The 22,772-nt window shown below is 44.6% G+C and overlaps 1 protein-coding gene and 1 long non-coding RNA gene across 4 annotated transcripts in view; one reads left to right on the forward strand and one right to left on the reverse strand.

Moving 5' to 3' along the window:
• The window catches only part of Fam160a1 (family with sequence similarity 160, member A1), a 125,240-nt gene that overhangs the window by 35,996 nt on the left and 66,472 nt on the right, over positions 1 to 22,772 (reverse strand). The gene's annotated exons all lie outside the window — the stretch shown is intronic.
• Positions 16,671 to 21,704, forward strand: Gm40082. The gene is made up of 3 exons (XR_001783868.1): positions 16,671 to 16,763; positions 18,084 to 18,214; positions 21,402 to 21,704. It is a non-coding gene; the product is annotated as a predicted gene, 40082 (long non-coding RNA).

The following is a 22,772-nucleotide window of genomic DNA, read 5'->3' on the forward strand; positions in this document are numbered from 1 at the left end:
TGCCCGCATTTCTTCAGATCATCTGTAATATATTAAATAAGTCAGCAGGGACAGCAGACACTCAGCGGGTCAAGGTGTTTGCTCCCTCCCAAGCCTGACAACTCGAGTTTGATCCCCAGTGCCCACATAGTAAGATGAGAGAACCGACTCCTGCAAGTTGTTCTCTGGGCTCCACACTTGGGGCTTGGCATGCATGTGCACATACGCACATACATAGTAAATATAATAAATGAATGTGCACACACGTGTGTCTGCCCGTCTGTCTGTCTGTATGTATGTCTGTGTGTCTGTCTGTATGTATGTATGTGTAGACTTATATTGCCTGGTAGAAGATGGAAACAGTCCCTGCGTGGTGAATACCTCTCCATCTACCCAATGGAAAGTAGGGTTGGGGCACTAAGACACACTCTGAAGGGCAGTGTGGTACTTTCAAGCTGGAGGTTTCCTCACTGAGGCAGTTCTGTCTCAGCTGGCCCAAACTGGAGGCACATGATTAACATTTTTTTTTTCCTACCACCTCTGTCCCACAGGTACCTGGATTATCTGGGACCTGATCAACCTTCTCTCTACACCTACTCTGTTTTCAGTATAAATAAAGATGGCCTATCGATCATACTGCTGACCATCGTGGAGATGGCACCTTCTGTGGTTCCTAACACTACCCACATAGAAGGAATAGCCAGCTCTTTTCAACAAACATCTGCTGAACACATTGAAAACTCAGCACTTAGTGGTGGGGATGGAAAGACAACCCAAACCCTACTCTAAGTGTTGTACTACACAAAAGCCAGAACACTGGGGTATTCTAAGACCTGGATTAGATCAGAACCAGGAGTTAGGGAGTCATGCGAACCTCAGAGAGAATGGCTACCAGCCCTGAACAGACAGTGGACTTCAGAGAGAGCACAGACTTTTCAGGTGGGCAGACTCAGGTTCAAACAGTGTTTACTGTACGAACTGCACAGTGCCATTAATCTCTCTGAGCTGCTTCCTCCAGTGTAAAGTGGCTACATTCTCTCATATTTGAGAATTGTAGGCAAATGCACAGAGAGGACTGACAGGAAGAATGACTATTGCTTTCTGACTTGGGGTGGCCATTTAAAATAATCTAAATGAGGGTGGGGTGAGCAGGGGTACTGGTGACAGATGGAATAAAATGTGCTTTTTTAAGTGCACTTGGCAGTGGAGAGAAAGTACAGCAGCTCTTACAGAAAGAGAGCCCTCTGTCTCCCTCCTCTCCTCTTTCCCTTGTCAGTGTTTTGCAGAGTTAGGAGGGGCTGAGGTAGCTGCATTAGAAGGATCAGGAGACTCCAAAGAGTAAATAGATCCTAGGAGAGGAGAGTCTTACAGGGGATCCTGGATTCTCTAAAACATTATTTTTTTCTGTTTGCCATGGGCATCTATTTAAAGATCATTCTAATCCCACAGAACCAGTTAAACAATAATTTAGAGAAGAAGTAATGGTGTTGTTGCCAACAAACAATGGCCATGTCTGAGAAGCCTCTGCTAACATGAGAGGTGGCCAAGCCATTCTTAAAACAGCAATATGGTTTTTTTTCTTGCCCATCACTAATCACAAACCAACCCCCAACTCTCTAGAGGAATCAGCAAAGGGCTACTTTCACAGCTTCTTGTCCTGCTTCATATGCATATTATTTATACCTCCTAGCTTCATAATGTGATTTACCAGACTATAATTTAATATATGATTCAGTATAACTAAACCTCATCTAATGGAGTTTAGCTACTGAGATACTCCAAGCCAAGAATGATGTCACATGCCTGTCATCCTAGCACATGAAAGGCCAAGGCAGAGGCCATTATCCACAAACCTGCTCTTTGACTTGAGTTCAAAGAGGCTAGCCAGAGTTGCATAGGAATTTGGACCAACCTATACAAAAAGATGAAGAAGGAAGGAGGAAGGGAGGGAGGGCATACTCCAAGTAGTATGTAAGAGTGAACTTCACAGTCTAACTCTGAGCCAGAATAGTGAGAAGACTGGGGTGGGAGTAACTCAAAAGCAAAGATGAGAGAACTGTCCTCAAAACAACTTCCTCCATGCCTTTCCATGCTAGAGTTTTGAAAACTGACTCTAACAACCCAGACAGGAATAAAATAAAAGTCCCTCCTAGAAAGGCAGCTCCTCCAAGAACAGGATTAGAGATGCAAGGCACACTGAGGCTGGACTGCAGAGTCAACAACATGGCGGATAAGTGTTCCCCAAATGCAACTTTCCTCTTAAACCAATCTTCTCCACTTCCTTTTTCTGGCCAAATCAGCATCGTTTTCACTTTTCTTCACATATTTATCCTTCTTCTATGACTGCCAACTTTCTGTAGAAACACACACATCTGACCTACTGAGCCAGTTCTCAGAGGACACAGTGCACTGTACAGCATTTAGAACATACTCAATAGACTGAGGTGGACATAGGGAGATCTGCTATATAAGAAGGAAAGGGAAGGAAACTTGGTGCCCACAGCCTGTGTTGGGGAAGCCTCACCGGCATAGTAGGTGGTTAGGTTCATCTGCTGATTATTTTTCTGAGTAACAGAAAATTTCCATTCATAGTGACTACTTCTTCACTGAAAACACAGGGCCTAACTCAGGCCACGCTCTTGAATGGAGAACAAGTCAGAAGAGTGATCCACTGGGGAAAAGAAATGCTTCCTTGGGCTTTCCATGCATTTCTCTTCCAGATTAACACAACAACCCTATTCAATTCTGGTAATGCTGATTCCCAGCCCATGGTGGAAGGGAAATGTCTGGGCTAACGTCTCAGGCAGCAGACCACAAGACGGCAGGGTCTCATCTTATGCCTATACTTTCCCCCCAGATTCTATCTGCCTGCTGGGCTAAGTGCATCATTTTGGGGTGGAAATTTATATTTAGACCAATTTTCCCAGGCACAAAAACTATAACAGAAACAAGCTCTGATAACAAAAGACAAATTTCACTCCTGGCTTATTTTCCACGAACAACAAAGAATTCTCCACACAATGCAGAGACAGAAACCACACAGGTGTCTGCCAGAACAAATTCAATAATTCTAGTCATTGTGGTCATTTTCCTCCGTTATCCACAAACCTGCTCATCATCTGGCACTGGATGGTCACAGCAGAGCATCTCATCAGAATGCAAGTCAAACAGAAACAAGGGGCAGCCTTTCTTACAGGAAGCCAGCATGGGGCAAGAGACAGTCATGGTAAGCTAGTAACAAGCAGGCCAACCCCCTCTGCTGGGCTCCTCACCCTCCGTTTCCTTACAACTCACCTGAAGGTAAACTCACAGGGCGTTTTCTGCTGATCAATTTTGAATGTTCTCTTAGGGTGGTGCATGGGGAAGAATAAATGACTCACACCAAACTTCAGATGGGCTCTTTCCCTCTTGTGTCTGCACTTGTTTCCGAGGTAACCCACCTGGCGTCCATGGATAAGATGGGGTTTTGTGTGAGTTTTGTTTTGTGCCTTCTGTGTGAGGGAGGGTGAGGCCCTCTGTGCACTTGTTGGGATTGAAGAGAGAAATCTAATTTCTCACTTCAAATCAGAAGTCACTGGAAGTTTAATTTCTTCCTCTACAATGGGAAGAGAGCTCAGCAGATAGAACAGCACTACCTGCCTCAGACTCTAAAACAGAACTCTGTGCTCGTCTGTGTGGGAAGACAGTAGATGACACTTAGTCACCTAACTTCTGTGATTCTAAAAACAGTAAGGCCAGGTAAGAAGACCTGGAGCTGAAGGGACAGAATCAGGCACATCTAGGGGCAATTGCTTAATGCCACCTGTAAGCTTCCTGAGACACCCCACCTCTGAGCCAACGGCAGCACTCACAGGGTACCTTAGCAGTTAGTGAAAGGGTCTCCTTGGATAGAGGTGGCTCTCCCCAGCTCATGGTTTGTTTAACTGACCTCTGGCCAGAGCACAGGGCACTTTTTATCCCTTTAAGATTTGCCTCTGCGGCATAATTTATCTGTCTATTCCAGACTTTTTCTTGAATTTACACCACCATGCCTGTCCCAGAGTGGCTTTTTCTCTAATAGCGGGTAATAGTGAACATCTTCTCGTGAGTATGCTGACCACTTGTTTATCCACTTTGGAGAAATGTCTATCCAAGTCCTTTACTCATTTGTTTGTTATTTTTCTTGCCTTGTTATAGAATTTATACATTGTAGATATTAATCCCTTGTCTAGTATATAATTAATCAATATGGACTCAAATTTAATTGTTTTTGCTACCTCTGCTTTTAATATCAAACCAAGAACCCACTGCTAAATTCACTGTCATGGAGATACATTTCTCTATTTTGTTGTGAGAGCTTTACCTATAGCATTTAAGTTTTCTACTTCTGAGCTACTGAGCTACTTGTAGTGTATGTATGGAGTGTGATACAGAGTTGCACATACATGCCCAGTCTTTTCATCACTCTTTCTAGAGACACTGCTATCTTCTAGTTCCCTAGTCTAAGTCTGTCCTTGTACCAGTTGCATACTGTTTTGATGGCTATTGTATTAAGTGTTGACTCAGGAAGTATAAATTCTCCAGCTTTTGTTTAAAATTGCTTTGGCTTTGAACATCTCCATACAAAGACTCCATACGAAAGCTTTAGAATGGGTTTTCTATTTTTGCCAAATCTACTGGCATTGTTCTTTATCTTTTTAAATTATCAAACACAAAGTAAGAACTTACTTATGATGTTTTTATACTTATATAATGTATTTGGGTCATCTTCACTCCCTCTGTTACACTGCTAGGATTTTGATGGGGATATATTGAATCTGTCGATAGTGTCAGGTAGAATTCATATTGTGCCTTTGGGGGTTTTATTGCATTTAGAATGTATTTTGTATGTGTGTGGGCTGTGCACTTGTCAGGGCACACATGTGGGGTCATTGAGAACCAGCTCTTACCTTCCCGTCATGTGACTCCAGGGGTGCAGCTCAGGCTGTCAGGCTCAGCAACAGGGCTCTTACCCACTGAGCTGTCTTTCTGGACTGCTCTGGTTTTATTAAAGTGATGTTTTATGTTAAAAAAAGATTTGTCTCTGCTTTCTGTGGAGACAGCCCCTTGCCAAGGCATAAAGCCTGGCCAGCAAACTGTGAGCTCACCCCTCCCTGCAGCGCCGTAGACTGTAGTGGACAACCTGCCCACATCTGCCCATGGCTCTGCAGTGCCAGGGTCTTTCCTGCAGTTACAATCACAGAGACTTGCAGCTTCCCATCAAGAGAAACACAACGCATTAATATCTGAGAAGCTCTGAGTTTATGGGAGACACTAGGAAATGTTTCCCTGGAGTTCACTCTCCCTTCTTTGGAGGAAACTCCAACTTTGTCATTTAAAAACCTGTTTCCTTTGCATCTACCTGTGGCTACCTATGTTCTGTCAGAAAATAATAAATGGAAGCCACGTGAAGAGTGGGAAAGGATCTATGAAGGGAGGTTTCTGTGATCTACACACCAACACAGGGGTTGCTCTGAAACTAAGATGATTTGCATTGTAAATGTTAACAGAGATCTCCTCCCCAGCATTTAGGGCAGTGCCTGGCATATAACTGGGTACTCAAAATAAATGTGCTGAGATAATTAATAAAATGAGTGTTCCATAATAAGAGAAGGGCAGCCAACACTGACAGTTTATAGTAAAGCAGCAGTGGAATGACTGCCACGACCCCACCTCCAAATAATCCTCAGCGGCGTGACAGCAGTCCCGCCAAGATTGAGTCCACCCTGACTCACCATGAAACGTGCATGGGAGCACACGGCGCTCACCGCGGCTGAGCACAGGGCGCAGCCTGGTATTTATTATGTGCTTCTGTTTTAAATGCTAACCGTGGCCTATCGAGCTGACTTTATAACTCATTAGCATGACGACTCTGTTTAGAACATTTGTATCTGTATAACCTTCTCTACTGACTTTTCTACTAACAAACAAGAATCAACACTAACATTTAATTTCTTAATGAGAATTCTAAAAAGGTTTTAAATTTAATGGAAAGAAAGTAGCACGGATAACCAAAATAGCATGTTTAGTTGTGACTGGAATTTCCCTATAGAAAATAAGGACATTAAAACACACAATGCCACACTACACAACACAAAACTACATTATATAGCACAATATCACACAACACTATACTGCACTGTACAACACAACACACCACACAAGTGAAGATGCCTTTCCCCGCACGTGGGTACCAGAAGCTGGCTAGCCAGATATCCTCCTCCATCCTATCCCAGCCCTGGTGCTGGTTCATCCTGGCACAGAGATGCTCCTCTCCCAGGCCCCATGCAAACTGTTCCTTCTGCGGAACCTGGTTTGTAATGGCTCGCCCTAGTGACTAAGCACTGTGGTAACTGCCCTTGATCCTTACTGAACAGAGAAGACAAATGAACTTTCTTTCTTAGCTGAGATTCTCTCGGGGACTATGAGTAACAATTTAAGGTAGCTGAGAGCATCCTGGGGTAGTATGAAATGGCCTGCCATGAGAAGGCACTTGCATTCTAATGTTTAGTATCTGGGGCCACAGGCAAGCCAAGATACTTTTTGTTGTCTCAGTAGCTACAGGTATAGCACACCCTTGAATCCTCCACAGTGGGTTCACACACACAATACAAGAGGAGTGGCAGTGAGTGTGGCAGAAGCATCCATGAAGTACCTTCCACCATAGAACAGGACAAAACCATAAGCTGTACGGCTCTGTAAGATAACAGAAACATACCTTGGAAGGCTCACTGGACCATTTCATGCAAACATAGAGCTGCCTAATAACCCTTTGATGGCTAATCTAAGGCCAAATACAACCAGCAAGAAGCCTTGCTCCTCTCTCAACCATTCTCAGCTGTAAGACACCGATGTTGACCTAGAGCACTGTGGCCTTGGTTCTAAAATCCTGGCATTCTCTGACTGTCAGTGGCTTGAAACTCAGAGCTAATGTGAATTCTGTGTCTCGAGTGTCTTACTTCCTAGCATAAGAAACAGAGCCGGTGCAGTGAGAAGGATGCCCACCGCTCTTCTGGTACATTTACTCCACCAATTGTGGATTGATTGCATGAACTGCATATAGAGAAGCAGCTAAAGATACACAGCAGAACAAAACGTGTGTGCAGGTCCTTACGCCCTGGCCGACAAAGCCCATACAATGGCAGAAGTGCTGAGCCTGGGCCCTTGATTGCACACGACTGCTCAGAGGTGGTTTAGAGATGAGAGAAATCAATGTGTACTCAACTGCAAAGCTTGTCTCAGTGTGGAGCTTGTTCTGGGACTTAAATAAATACACTCTGGGTGGACAGGCAGGAAGTAAAAGGGACAGCCCAGCAGGAGTATGGGAACAAGAACAGACTGCAGAGGGTGACAGGCTGGGATGGGGCCAGGTTAGAGCAGTCTGCAAAGCCAGACAAAGGAGTGCAAATTGCCTTCTGTGGGTAGCAGGGCACGCTCTTTGGAAATGGGGAAACAAATGCTAGCCATTTTTTTTAAATGTCAGTTGCTACTGATAAGCTTGTTAGATCTATGGGAGATGAGACTTTTGAAGACTGGGCACAGGAGAGTGAAGCCCCAATGTTTCTCTAACACTCATGATCTCCTGTTTCTGGCTGCCCCTTCCAGCCTTTCTCCCCAGGAAATGATAAGAAGCTGAGTCCACCCCTTCCCCTCTTCTCCAGAAGCCAGTCTTCTGGCAGGAAGCACACATACTTCTGTGCTCCTCCTACCACAGCTTCTACCACTTATCTAATTCTACATTAGGAAATACCATCTAGAAGAAACCCTATTCTCCAGCGTGAGATTTACAGGTAATCAAGATGCTATTTGGTAATCCACCTGCCTAACTGATCTTTTCTATTTCCCATTTTCTTAGAATTCAGGTAAGGAAAACTCAGAACTCAGATTATATGGACTTTTCTAGAACTTAATTTCAGGTTGCTTTGACTGCAAGCTCTGTTTATATTGATTCATGCAGATGCTTTTTACTGTCAGGCTGAGCGCATCAGAGAAGTGGCACTGTCCTCCACATACCGCTAAATCATGGCAAAGGATAGCAGCAAGACAAACTCACGATAGCACCCAGGCAATTGCAACAGTGAGTCTATGCTGAACCCAAAACTGATGGGTGCTGTACTGGGGCCCTCACCACTCTTAGTCACCCATGCTGGCTTCTCAGCCATAACGTTCATGGAAGCTAAATGCCTCCCCCAACCCCACCCCATGGCACCAGGTATAACATGTCAAAATAAACACTAAAAGTCACATTTCTCTCACGGTTTAAATAGAAATCTATATTCCATATCCTCTGAATTAGCAGCTGAATGTGCACAAATTGAGTGAACAGTAGAATTAGTTCTCCTAGGGAGCAATGTAGTTTAATATAAAATGTCCCCTGAAGGCTCTGTGTGTTGATATCCCAGCTGATGGCACTTTTGAGAAGTAACTGGATCATGTGGGCACCTAACTTCACCAATGAAACTCATCTCAATGAGTTAATCCATTGAGATGTTCATAGGTGAATGGGCTACTGGGAACAGGGCTGGATGGAGGAAGTAGGTCACCGGAGGCACGAAGGGTATACCTTTTAAAATTATTTATTTACTTATGTCTGTTTTGTCTGCACATTATATGTTTACCGTGGGCATACCTGGTGCCCACGGAGGCCAGAAGAGGGCATCAGATGCTCCAGAACTGGAGTTACAGGTTCCTGTGAGCTGCCATGTGGGTACTGGGAACCGGACCTGGGTTGAATACTCTGAACCACTGAGACCTCTCTCCAGACCCCGAGGGTATATCTTATTCTCGGATCCTACCTGCCATCCACACTCCCTCCCCACATCTCTGTTTCTCTCCCTTAGCCACATGCTTCCCAACAAGATGCTCTACCTCACCAAGGGCCAAGAATCAATGGGGCTGTGTGAACATGGACTAAAACTGTGAAGACAATATGAATCCTTCCCTACGTAGGCTGTTTTCTCGAGCCCTCTGTCACAGTGCTGAGAGTACAATTCAAATGACTGCATGTGAGGGGCTGGTGTGTGATGGAACTGTGGATGGTCACATGCTCACTATATGGGGAGGGACACCCTCAGAGCACCTTTTCTGGTAGATCTCTATCAACACCTCTTTGTCGTCCTCACTAGACAACAACTACATACGGGCCATGAAGCTGCTATTTCCAAAAGAAGAAAGGAATGCCGTTGTTAATTATAATCTTTATTAACTACATATGATTTGTGATAGCTCCCCAAATGACAACTGTTCACAGAGTCCTAGCTCTTTGTCAACATTGTGTTAGGTACTTGACACACATTATTGGGGCTAATTCTCCTTGGTCCTTAAAGATAATTAATAGGAAAACTGAGACTCAAAATATTGCCCCCCAAAATACACAAGAAATGGAAGAGAGCAGATTCAAGCCAGTGTTCCATGTTCTTTTTATTACTCGAGAACATTACAGGGCAACATTAAAGGCATTCTTCTGAGATCCATCAGACCTGAGCCTCTGTATCAACTGCTTGAACCAGGTTGGTGGACAAGATCCTCTGTGAGAAAGGTGTGTGTTACTGCACTCCAAAGGACTCGTGCCTCCCCCACCCTCTCACCATTCCGTGGGCTCCCTCTAGCCAACTCGGATTAGTATTTTTCCCTCTTAGGCCAAGAAAACAGCTCCAAGCATCATTCCAGGTCCCTACTCCAGACACTTCTTCCAAGAACTGGTTGGAGATACTTCCTTTAGAATCCATAGGTAACGGTGAGATTCAGTATTAAACCAATAGAATGAACAAATGCTTTTTTGTAAAACACCTACATCCCTGTAGTCACTGGAACAGATCAACAGTATCAACTGAACACTCTCAGATGAGGACAACATTAGCAACACACTCCACTCCCACTCACAGACAGACATCTTTGGCCCTCATACTCATCCCTCAGACCTAGATCAGACTCAGTGTCTACTCCAAAAGCACCTCTTATGGAAGTAAACTTGGAATCCCCTATTCAAAAGTAGCATGCTCACAGCAGTACAGCCCTGCTTTCAGTCCTCTGAGAGGGATCTCCAATGTATACATGATTTAAAAGCCTAAGAGGCCACCAGACTTCATTTGGTCTCCAAAGATTCAGAACCCATTTTCAAGGCCACCATACTGAAACTGGCACTTAGAACCTGATTTTGGCAGCAGACACTGACTCCTCACTTTGTCCCATGGATGAGAGCCTGGCATCAATTCATGTCTGTACTTCAGTGGACATCACAGAGATAGGTAATTGTCCTTAACTTTCCTCTTGTATTATTTTAAACTCCAGGAAGAACACAGCTTCCAAGGACAGGCCAGAGGAGGCTGATTAACTAGGAAGCAAGGCTGCACCTCAGCATTAACAGCTTAGCAACCTAACAAAGTATTGTAGGATATCAGAACAGAATCGACAGGAAGCAGAGACCAAAGATGGGGGACCATATCTCAACCAATGTGACTCCACTTTGTTAAGTGCTTGCCTTCTATTTAAACCTAAACCTCATGCTGACACCCTAACCTGGGGACAGTGAACACTCCCCCCGCCCCCCACCCAATGTAGCCATTCAAACTTGCTCTCCTTAATTAGCACACTGGGGACAGGGGACTGAGATTAACTTGTTGGGGCTACCGGAGCCCAGGCTTTCACCCTAAACACCTGGGTAATAACTCAGCGGTGGCTCTCAGTCTCAATTTATCTTTGAATCTCCTGAAAGACACCTCGCTTAGGACCCATCCTGCCCCAGTTAACTTTGCCTGTCTGTGAGACTAACCTTCTGCTGGGAGAGCATCCCTGCTAGGCCACTGTCCTCAGGATTCTAATTGTCACCTACACCACTATAATGCCACATGGTCTGACCTTCAAGTTCCTAACACCTCTCACACACTGCCATACAGTGAAGATACTTCTCCTGGTAGGTGAATGGAGAGCTTTAGAAATCTGAATTTGGCTGAGCTGTAACTCTTACTATAACGATGACCAAACATTCTTTTCAAGGAAAACTCCAATGCAAGAGGCTGAAAGGCACCCCCAATCACAGGGAAAGTCAGTGCTGAGAAACCTGGCCCTGTGCTGGCCATCCCGACTTCAAGCTGTTCTGTAGATGGAGACTGTCTCCTACCACCAGCCACTCAAACAACTCCTCCCCTGAGGTCGTGAAAAGACTATCTCAACTGAAGGACAATAAAAGGCACAATTTGGAAGCTTCCGAAAATTAGAATACTGTACAACCCAGAGCAATTGTCCAAAAGAGCCATGGGATTCCTGGGAAGAACAATACTTAATTGATTCCCAACAATGCTGAGAAGGTCCATTATCAAAGTGTTGAATCAATGACTGAAAATCTCCAGAGAGGAGAGTGGCAGCGCATAGCATATGGGGCTGCCTCAGTTCCTCCAGCCTCGCCGCTTCCCTACCACACAGCATGGCAGTGCTGGGCACTGTCAGGACAAAGTGACCCAATGGGCATCCTGGCTATGAGTGCCACTTCCAGGACACAAATAAAGGGGAGGGTAGAGATTCATGAACTAAAACAGTATTCTTTTCTTCTCTTTAGGGGAGGGCCACCGACACCTTCACCCCAAGAGCCTCTTCTTCGGGCCACTAGGTGGCGCAAACCCTCCTTTTAGAGAAAGGGACTTTTAAAAATCATATTGGTGTCCCCAAGCAACTCCCTACATCTTGCCAGAGCCGGATAAGAAAAGGATCTGTTGTCCAAAGACATCTATCGTGCTTAGCAAAAGGAAGGAAGGATTTTTCTAAATTCTGCTATGGGAACTCAGAAGTTAAACCTATGTCATAGAAGGACTCATGGATCTAAGATCTGCTTAAAAAATAAAATGAAATAAAGCTAATACAAGAAGACAGATAGCACTGGGAAGTTGAGTTTGGTTCAGATTGGTCAGTAATATCTGTGTAAACATGGCCAAGTCAACTCACTTCTCGGGTCTTCAACGCCTTTGATTGAGAAATAAGGAACATAGAATCTATAGAATTATGTCCACTACCAAATTCTGCAAGTGTTCATAATATGATACGTTTCTATTTTTAATTTATTGTCCAATTTAATTCATCAGATCTGATGAGACTTTAAGCACAAGGATGAGTCATGAAGTCCATACAAGTTGTTTTTCTGTTTTGTAGTACTGAGAGTGAAAGCCATGCATCACACATACTCAGCAAGCTCTACTGCTGAGTTATAGCCCCTGCACACTGTTTACTTATTGCTTTGTAACAGGGCCTCACTATGCTGTCCAAGCTGGCTTCAAATTCACTCTGTGGCCCAGGCTAGCCTTGAACTTGCAATCCTCCTACCTCAACAATTTGTTGAGGACTCTGTAATAAGTTTGAAAACTGAGGTATTACTAATTCATTTACTACAAAATACTCCCAGAATACCTAGGCACCCAGCACTGGGCAACCACGTAGCCAAATGATGAGATAACAAGCGATAAACAGGAGTTGTGCCACACTGTTCCTCTAGGAAATGGAAATCTACTGGACTCCAGAGTCCTAACCTCCTGGGTTCTCATAACCAGAAAGAATCTGAGCAGTTAAACCTACTGTACATTGAGAATCACTCATCCAAAATTCAGCCTGTGGATTCACAGCATTCGGGGTTTGTGGATTAGAGAGCTACGATTTATATAATCTACAGTTACATTAAAGCATTTGACATAAATGTAAATATCACAGGCTTCACTCAGATCGTTTATGTCCTGACAAACAGCCATGGCAACCACATGCTGCCCACTGCCTTCAACTTGGTATTTTACAGTCACTTCAAACCCAGGGCAGTAAGGTTCACCTTCAACAAATCCATTTCTACATGTAGAGAACATGTTCCAAGCACAATTCTTCAACATCACTGCTTCTTCAGTAATACTGCAAATAATCTTTTTCCTTCTCTCTATAAAATTTGTATCTTCCCTTACATTGCTAAAGAAATGCCTGTCTTAAATCTGGCTTCCTTTTGGATTTGCACAATGAAAGAGTTATCATCTCACATTGAATTCCAATCACCTGTATAAACAAATTTGCCTGCCTCTTTACTCTCTTATCTTAATTCTATTTGTTTTGGACAGTTTTATTTATTCATGTTAAGCTCGTCATTAGACAAAGCATTATAGGGACAAGGATGCCTCTAAGACACTACAAAGTTCATCCACGCTGACACTACCATTGATCCTATGGTCACAAATGACAATAATTGAATTAGTTCACCATCACTTGGTAAACATAAAGATGAGTGGAAAGCTTCCAGCTTCCAGTCCCTGAGTAATATACCTGTCTCAGCTGAGGATGTGGCATGGGCCTTAGATAGAACTGTTGTGACTAAAAGATACTCAACAATATGGTACTTAATTAGTCTGGAAACTCAGCAACAAGACCTTAGCTATTAATTACAAGATTTTCTTATTTTGGAAAAGAAGCAAATGTTCCAATAGCTTCTATTACCATCATTTCCATATTCCCAGAGGCTTCCCTGATAAACATTAATCATTTCTATATGTTTCACAGCTGGCTCATGAGTGTTAATGGAGGATACAGAATGGACTGTTAAGTTTTTCTATATATTGCTAACGGGAAGCCTGTGTATGGATGTGGGTCTGGACATCTGTGTGCATCATCTTTGCACACGATCGCCTGAAAACTCAGATGGGGAAAAGAGCAGTGATCGTGACAACTGAAGTCTGCCCAGTGCCTTTTATTATGACGTCACATTAGAGAAGCACACATTTCCCCTCCTGTTGTGTCCGGCCAACGGATCACATGTCTGGGTTCTACTCTGGAAAGGCATCTTGGAAACCTGGAAGAGAAGAGGGGCTAGGCGGTGCGAGAGGAAGATGTAGCTAAGACAGTCATTCTGATCAAAGCTCAATTTTACTATTCCGACACGCAGTTATGAAGGAGGGGAAGGGGGCCCAATTCCCGCCAAATAATCCTGGAGTCCAGTAGCAGGGTGACCACGTGTATGGCTCCGGAACAGCAAAGCAGCAGGCTCCAGCAGTGGGCATGGCAGAACATTGAGAGGCAAGCTCCATCCCAATGTAAACAGTGGAACCTGAGCAGGCAAGTTTCAGGCTGGGGGAGGGGAGGCTACACCCTCCCCTCAGCACCACCACAGTCTGGTGGGAACGGGTCTGTGGTGGAAGGGTCAAACCCTATTGTATTCTGTGATACATGTGACATCAGTGACTACTACCACTGTCATCCTTGGATGATGTCATTCATATTTGAGAGGAGTGTCCCTGGTACTGATAACACTGCCCACAGACCCAAACAACACCACACAGCAGAGCAGAGTTGATGTTACACAGTAAGTAGTGGAACTTGTCACCACCCTCAACAGTGGGAAGGCCCTCTCTCAATCCAACACGATGCACACATTGGAGAAGAAACACCTTTATGGGGCCAACCATCTCCTTTTACTGCACATCTTCAAGTAGTAGTAGTAATAGTAGTAGTAGTAGTGTAGTAGTTGTACTGCTACTATTACTACTACTACTGTGTCCTCACATGAAGCAGAGTATTGACATGAGCCCTTACCCATTCTCACAATTCATTTCTCATATCACTGTCATTATTGTTTGATGTTCTCCATAATCTTGGGGAGTATGTGGAATAGGGTTAGAAATGACAAAACTGGATCTGTCAGTGAGTTAAAACCCCTGGAGGTTCCACATCAGGCTTCAGTCTGATGGCTCGGTTACTGTCTCATCCTCTCATCAAGGTGGTAAGATACGAACAAAAGCAGCTTGAGGGTGGAGGCTTTATTCTGGCTGGCAGCCAAAGTACCGGTTATCAGGCCGAGGGAGTCAAGGCAACAGGAGCTTAAAGCAGCGCTCGTGCCACACCCACAATCAGAAGGCAGAGAGCGATGGATGCTCAGCTCCATTCTCCACAGTACAGGGTCTCAGCCAGGGAACAATGCTGCCAACAACGATTGCCCCAACAGGCTTCAATTAACAAAACCAAGACAGCCCCCACAGGCAGCCCAAAGGCACATGGAGGTGATGCAGTGCTCTTCCAAGTGTGACCCTTGGAGAGCCTAGGTGATGGCTGGGGTTCAAACTCTCAGGCTTCCTTTCTCCTGTCAAATCAGAACCCCCAAAGAATAAGAGTTTTCATTCAAGAGACCCAGTGTAGCTGTTTTTGTCTGAGAATACCTGTGACTGAGAATCAGAATAAACAGAACTGCAAATGTAGGACAGCTGAATTGATGCCATAGCTCCCAAGAGCCAGGGGAAGAGGGGAGCTAAAGCTCTCCACCAACTAAAAGGATGTAAGAAATTGAAGTATACTGTGTAAACTCAAACTGTCATAATGACTGAGATGGGGCAAGAGTTACCCCGTGGTAATACCAAGCCACGTGACAATGTCTTATGTTAGAGAGTTGGTTGGTCACATTCATGAATAACAACAGGAGGTATGTACTTAGTGCTAAGTGTCAGTGACAATAAGAATTACTTCAAATATAATATCTATTTATTCTTCACAAAATCCCAAGGAGGTATGTGTTACTTTTATAAACACACGGGCAAGGACACGCCACAATCACGGAGCTGATGAGAGCAGCCAGGAACCAGATTGCAAACCAGCGTCTCACTGACCCCAAAACCCATTTTGAGGTACATTTTTATGTGACTCTACATCGCTTCTACAAACTGTATGACCTGAATATAATGTCCTAAATGAATGCATTAGATAATACATATTCATAGTTTTCAATTAACAAATCAGGTATTTCCAAGACAAAGCCTCTTGTATATGGCAGTCAGCTCTTCTAGGTCTATTCAGATAGTTGTTATTTGGTCTATCTGTGGCTATCTTGCTGACTACAAGTTCCTTGGAGCCCTTTAATCATCTTATCTGCCTGCAATCACTGACCAGCCTTGGTAATCTTCACACTGGCCCCTCCACTTTCACAGACTATTTAAGACTGAGCAAGCATTTGGATCCCTCCCCTCCCACTGCCACTGGGATGTTAATTGTCAACTTAGCAGAGCCTAGAATCACTAGGATGATAGGCCTGGGTATGCCTGTGAGGGATTATCCTGAATATGTTCATTAATGTGGGAAGAGCTGCATTAGTTAGAGCAGGGACAGCTCCTTGGGCAAGGGATTCTGGACTGGGTAAAGTGGAGCAGGTGAACTGAGCATAGCACTCGCTCCCTTCTCTGCTGTTTTCACTGTGCCTAGCCTCCTCAAACTCTTGCCGTGACTTCCTAATGGCCATGTGCCACGCCCTGGAAGTGTCAGCCCAAGCCAGCAGCTGAGCCAGCCTCCTTCCCTATGGCTCCTTAGTCAGGAGCCTTTAGAAATTAAAGGCCGCGGCCACTAATACAGACACTGGATTTTATAACGCAAATCACTGAAATGCATAAAACTATAAAATGTAAAAAAGCAGCAAAACCACCACGATAAAACTTCCAGTGTGTTTCACTGCAGAGCCAGAATCTCATTTGGTAACCAATTAACTCAAGGAAAGGCACAAAAGTCAGAGCAGAGAACCACTACAATTAAAAAAAAAAAATCCCAGGCATCCACAGCCAACATGCTACACTGATGCTTGAGTCACTGGTGGTATGGGGTGAGCAGAGCTGCCTCCGACTCCACGCTTGGACTCCTTTCTTTCAATTCTGTACTGAAGACTTTTTTTTTTCCCCAGTGAAATTCCCCAATGTCATTGGAAACCAGACAGGAAATGTCAAAGTGCTTTCCATCCAGAAGTGGCAGAGATGACAGCAGGAGGACACACAGCACAGGTATGCTCCATATCTAGACATACAGAAGAGCAAGCAGGGGACCTGCCTTTCCCTCCTCCACCCTGAGCCCTCTCTTCTACCTTCCAGACCAGGAAACACGGTGTGCATGTGTGTGTGTGTGGGGGGGGGGTGGCAGAGACGGATGGTGCTGAGGCCACAGCCACCCTGCTCTCTTCCCCTTAGACACACATCGGGCTATTCCTCCTGTAAGCGCCGCACCCAACCACAGCCCATTAATATATCATAATGATGATGATCTGAAGATGTTATCTAATCGTTTAAAGAGTCTTCAATCACAACTTCCACTGGGCATAAAGGTCGAGAGTATGCTTAGCCGGGAGAGCCAAACTGGGCTGTACTAAAGTCCTTGTCCCACCCCACCTACAGGGCACATTGTTGGTTTAGGGGCAACTCCCTTGTGGCTGTGCCCAGCCTCTTGAAATTTCCATCTTTTCTTTTCAATCACCCCAAAACTGCCATCCATCAACTTAAGTCAATAAGCCATGAATTATTGAGCTTGTAGGATGCAGATCATGAATATGTATGTGTGTATTTGGAAGGCAAGATTGTAAAACAAATGGGTTCCACGGTGGCTTATAGAAAGCCAACACACATGCCCTTAAGGAAATGTCTAAAATTAATTCTCCCCGTGTATATTGTTCGAGCACAGTTTCAGCACTCAGAAGATGGTGAGATTTTTTTCCCTAGTAGATCTTGTTTCTGTTTTCCAAGCACACTTATAGGAAATGAAATATAGTTGGCTACTCTTTGGCAAAACCAAAGGTACAGGCTTTGAGGTCAGAGTTTCCATGGCTAATGCCTGGGAGATGCATGCAGAAAGGACATATGTGACAGACTCCTTTGCCATCACTGTCTACCATAGCATACACCCCTCAAGGTCTACAGTTTCCCTGAACAGAGACAGTCACAAGCTTCTTCCACTATTTCCTAAAAGCCCGTGAAGAACCCACCCATAGCAACCTCCAAAACAAAAAGTATTCTAAGTCACTTCTGGAAATCCTGCAAGTGAGCCAGGGTGTTACTTGGGCAATCCTTTCCCACCCACACTCCCTACCAATCCCTTTTCTAATCCTGCTGGAGACCAGGATAAGCTTCAAAGTCAGCTTTGTCTTCTAAGGCACACTGCCTACCTACCATTCTCCTGCTAACAGAGGACCCCAATACTACACCTGGGCAGAGAGTCCAGGCTGGTGACAGTCAGTCAGACAACTTCACTTGTTTGGGCTGGTTGATGAGCCTTGAGGTTTCTTGAAGATTGAACTACAGCTGCTGGTTTGTGTACTATCTGCTTGCCAAAAGGACTGGACTGCAGCTGCTGGTTCCTGCATGGTGTCTGCCTACCGAGGACTGGACTGCAGCTGCTGACTTGCTACAGACTGAACCACTGGCAAAGAAAATTGAGCTCCCCTCAAAGAACTACTGCTAAACAGGTCAACTTCCCCCATATCCTAGTGGCTTTTCTCTTCCACTACCTCTGGTGGCTGAGGAGAGGTTGAATGCTTAGTAGAATAGGCTGCAAAAAAATATGACTACACAGCTTCTTTTCTTAGCCATATCTTGTTTCTGCCTACACCTGTCCCTGCTTCTCTCTGTAACAGCATTTATCTTACCCCCTCCTGCTCTAAGCCTGTGGTTAACCTGTCACCTCCCAGGTCCCACATTATGAACTCCGTAGCGATGAAAGGGTTTCACTTCCTCTGCCAGTGAAGTACAGAGTGCCTCCCCTGTACGTGCTCCCTAACTGTTTCTGAACAAGCAGTATTATCCTCCTACTGCACATGAGACGGCAGGCCTTCTCCCAGAATAGCCATGGCATGTTATCTGTGTGCGTCTCAAAATGCGCAAATGCTATCCTCCATCTTCAAATTGTACAAGGGTAGAGAACGGTGTTGCTATTCTCACTGTACAGCAGGAGACACAGACTCAGAAAGTTTACAGGCTTGGTACATGGCCACACAGCAGAAAGAGCCAGGACTAGAGTACAGATCTTCTGACTCACTTCCCAGTGCTTTTCTGCTGCACGCTGTACCTCTCACCAAACTGCATAAGCATACATTGTATTTGGTGACTGTCACCTGTGTTTTACATGTTTCTTTACTATCATTCACATCAAATATGCTGTTAGTATTTCTACCTGCCATAGTAAGTTCTAACTATGATGTAGGTTCCAGAAGAGAATCTGTGAGAAGAAGATATAAAAGGTTGGGTTTTAAGGCCTTTCTAGAAAATTTTAAGGTGAAATCTACTTGAGCACAGAGTACAGTCACACTTGACAGGTGCCAGCTTCCTCCTAAGGAAGGCTCTCAGGTGCTGACACTGGGAGCTGGGAGTGCAGGAGACTCACATGCATCTGTATTTACCTTCAGATCCAGTCTCATAGCCCTGTGGGTCTGTGTGGGCCACCATGTCCTCTGTTCTCTGAAATGTTTGGTTACCACACGAGTTTAGCCAATATGATTCTAGCAGGAGACTGGTAGACCGGAATAGGTGAAGTTTCCGAGTTTGTCCCAACTTTATTTCTAGGAGTTGCTTGAAGTACACAGCTCCTATAGCAGGCACTTTCTACACAGCCCCTTGCCCCTGACTCTTTACACAGACACAGACACAGACACAGACACACACACACACACACACACACACACACACACACACACAGAGAGAGAGAGAGACAGACAGAGACAGAGACAGAGATAGAGACAGAGAGGGGGAGAGACAGAGACAGAGAGAGACAGAGAGACTGGGGGGAGAGGGGGAGAGATCAGTGTTATGGTCACAGTGAACTTGCCACAGATTCCCTTATGCTCTTGAATCAAGCTACAGGCTCCGTATCCAGCTCTGTGACATGTGAACAGTGAGAGTAAACAGGAGTGACTCTGTCCCAGGTCCCTAAGACACTGGTCACTTCTACCATGCACACTTGGAGGCTTTAGAACCTCCATGCTCTGGAGTGCTGAGACCTTGACTAGTATAGAAACCCAAATAGCTAAGGCTGCCTCCCTGGGAGAAGCCCCAGCCATACCTGTATAGAAAGGAAGAGGCACAGAGGAGAAAGAGATGCTCAGGCAGCCCCAAATGCTCAGGCCCTAGTCACAGAAATGATCTCACTTGAGGCCCACGCCCTAGAGCCGGACTGTTGCACTGTGCAGGTGGTGACTCACACTAACAACCAATGGCTGCTGTTAAGTCCAGCTCTAAGCGTGGTTTCTGACACAGCACCAAACACTGAAATGTTGCCCTCTCAAACCCTCTTTAGCTCCTCAGCTTGCCTGACAGCACCATCTGAGGCCCACCTGTTCTTACTGGGACCCTGACATATGAATGACAGTCACTAGGGCAAATATTCATATCCTAAACATCTCTTCTGATAAAACCGCAGAAGGACACTTCCCTCTGAGGGTGGTGTGACCTGAGGCCTTGCTTGCCTTCACAGGATGAAATAGGAATGGAAAGACATGTGTCACTTCCAGATAAAAGCTCCACGTCTCTCCCTCTGACACTATGACAGGTGATGTAAGCTCCAGGGTTGACACTTTTGTCCCTAAGTGCCTTCTTGCCTTGCTCCTTGAAGTACAATCCCTGTTTGTTTAATCCTTCCTTCACTTCTGCTTCTCTGAGAAGGCAGGCTAGTGCAACTAACCAATGAGCGCTCAGCTTTGAATATTAGCTTGGACAAATTAACCGGGCAGACCCATGAGAAGCAGACAACGTACCCTTTGCTCTAAAGTACAATAGAACCAACCAGCTTGAGTGACTCTAGACATATCTGCAGCTGAATTTATTTGCTTACTTCATCTATCAATAACATTTTCTTTAATATGACTTTCACAAAAGCATGCTCAACCTATCTGTAAAAATCAACTCTTTCCCAAATGTCCAAAGTGGGCTTCCCATCTCTTATTCCACACTCTGGAGGCTATATGTATTTAGGAATTTAAAAACTTTTAGAAGAATGATATATTTATCTGCCATGTTCTTATATAAAATCCCCAGAAGGTCTGAGCTAGCACCCTAAACTAGGTATATTAGTATTTTCTCCACAGAACATACAAATACTAACACAGGTTAAAAATCAACAACCTTGAGATAGCTCAGGCAGGACCAGACACCAAATGCACTCAGCGAGGTTGGATGGTTTGTCAAATGAATTGATAAAAACCTTGTGTTCAGGGCTTTCTGAGTCACCTTTATTACTCAACCTAGAGATTGAACCCAAGTCTACTCCCAGGCCCAGAGCTTTCCCCAATGTGTTCCGCTTGCACATGACTGTGGAAGAAAGTCCTGCAGCCTTTAAAAAGAACCCCGTGAACCCTGCACTAACCCTGAGGAATAAATGGCCACACCTCAGTGTTGGATGAAGACAGTATGAGAGTAAGCTCCTGAGTGGACTCCATACCTATCTGCAGCAGTGAGGAGCAATTGCAGAGATGCCCACTATCAGCCTACATACCCGCCCCACTTTTCCTACTCACAGGTTGTGAGTGTGTATGCAGGTGGGATGTGGTGTGCATCTGATGTGTTACTTATTAGAGTAGGTGGAGGTATGCACATCCATGTGTATAAGCTAGGGGTCAATGTCAAATATCTTTCCTCCCTCTCTTCCTTCCCTCCCTGATACAGATGTTGTCACTAAATCTGAAGCTCACTGATTCAAATAGGACAGCTGGCCAAAGAACTCCCAAGATCCTCCTGTCTCTACCTGCTGCAGCCCCACATTGTCCCCGCAGCATGGGGAGTCAAGATACAAAATACCAAGCCTGGCTTTTCAATGTGGATTTGTGGGGATCCAACTCAGATCTGTATCCTTAAATGGAAGGCACTTCATTCACTGAGCCATCTCCCCAGTCCCTTCATTAGGCTTTGCAATGCTTAATCTCTGGTTAAGAAATGCTGCTGAAATATATTGATCATAATGTGGGAAAATTGTCAGCATAAATCCATTTGTATTATGTATGAGACAGAGAGAATGAGCTCTCCTTTATAAGCTGCCTACGTGCATGGCAGGTAACTAAAAAGTTATGCATGATTTAGGTGAGAGAGTGCACAGAGAAAGGGATTTTATTTAGAAGACTGACCAAGGCCCTTCTGTCAGGGAAGCAGATGTAAAGTTTGCAAAACACAATAGGAATGTCTTTAGCAGGCCTGAGCCCAGACTTGAAGTAACCCTTTCAGCACCCAAGGGGGAGGTGTAGGAAGTTAGAGTGCTCCCACTGGGAGCCCCTCAAGATACATCCAGCTCTGACCTGCTCTGAGAGTCTGTCCCTGATCTCTAGGATTTATGACAGGCACCTGTCAGTTGTCACTGAGAGAGCCAGAGGTGAAGGGCAGGTTGTTCCTAACCCTTGCAATTATCAGTGTTAAAAACAGGAACAAACACATAAAAATGGGGAATGTAAGAAAAATAAAGTAGAGAACAATCAGTCTTTGGTCTCTCTGGACACTAAATGGAAATATCTGGAGAATTGTCACTAACAGATAAAAGTTAAAGAATCTTAATTAGGGAGTTGCAAATTAAAATCTAATACAGTAACATCCACTTTTCATCTCAGTATTCTATACTATATGGACTTTTAAAAATAAACATGTATTAACTTTGATGGCTTTAAAATCTCCAATTTTAAGTTACGGACATAACTAAGAATAGAGTCAGGTGATGTATACAAAGTGCTGTCTAAAATCACTCCCTTATAAAGTACTGTCTGAAAGGGTGACAACTGTCAGTGTTCTGCTGGCACATTCATTCCTAAACATTCTATTGTGTGCTGTTCTTTGGTTGATTGGTTGGTTGGTTGGTTGGTTGGTTTGGTTTTCCATACTTCTTAAGTCTAAGGAGATGTCCATACTCAGCAATGGACATATCCCAGAGAACAAAGCGTACAGGAGCGTTACCCTCAGAGGTGCTGTGGTTTTAGATGTTGAACATGCGTGGCCCATGCCTCAGTTCCTCAGTCGTTCCTAAGTGCTGTGAAGAAGCAAGATAGGGTGCTCTTC

Source organism: Mus musculus, chromosome 3, assembly GCF_000001635.26.
Source record: "Mus musculus strain C57BL/6J chromosome 3, GRCm38.p6 C57BL/6J".
Lineage (NCBI taxonomy): Eukaryota > Metazoa > Chordata > Mammalia > Rodentia > Muridae > Mus > Mus musculus.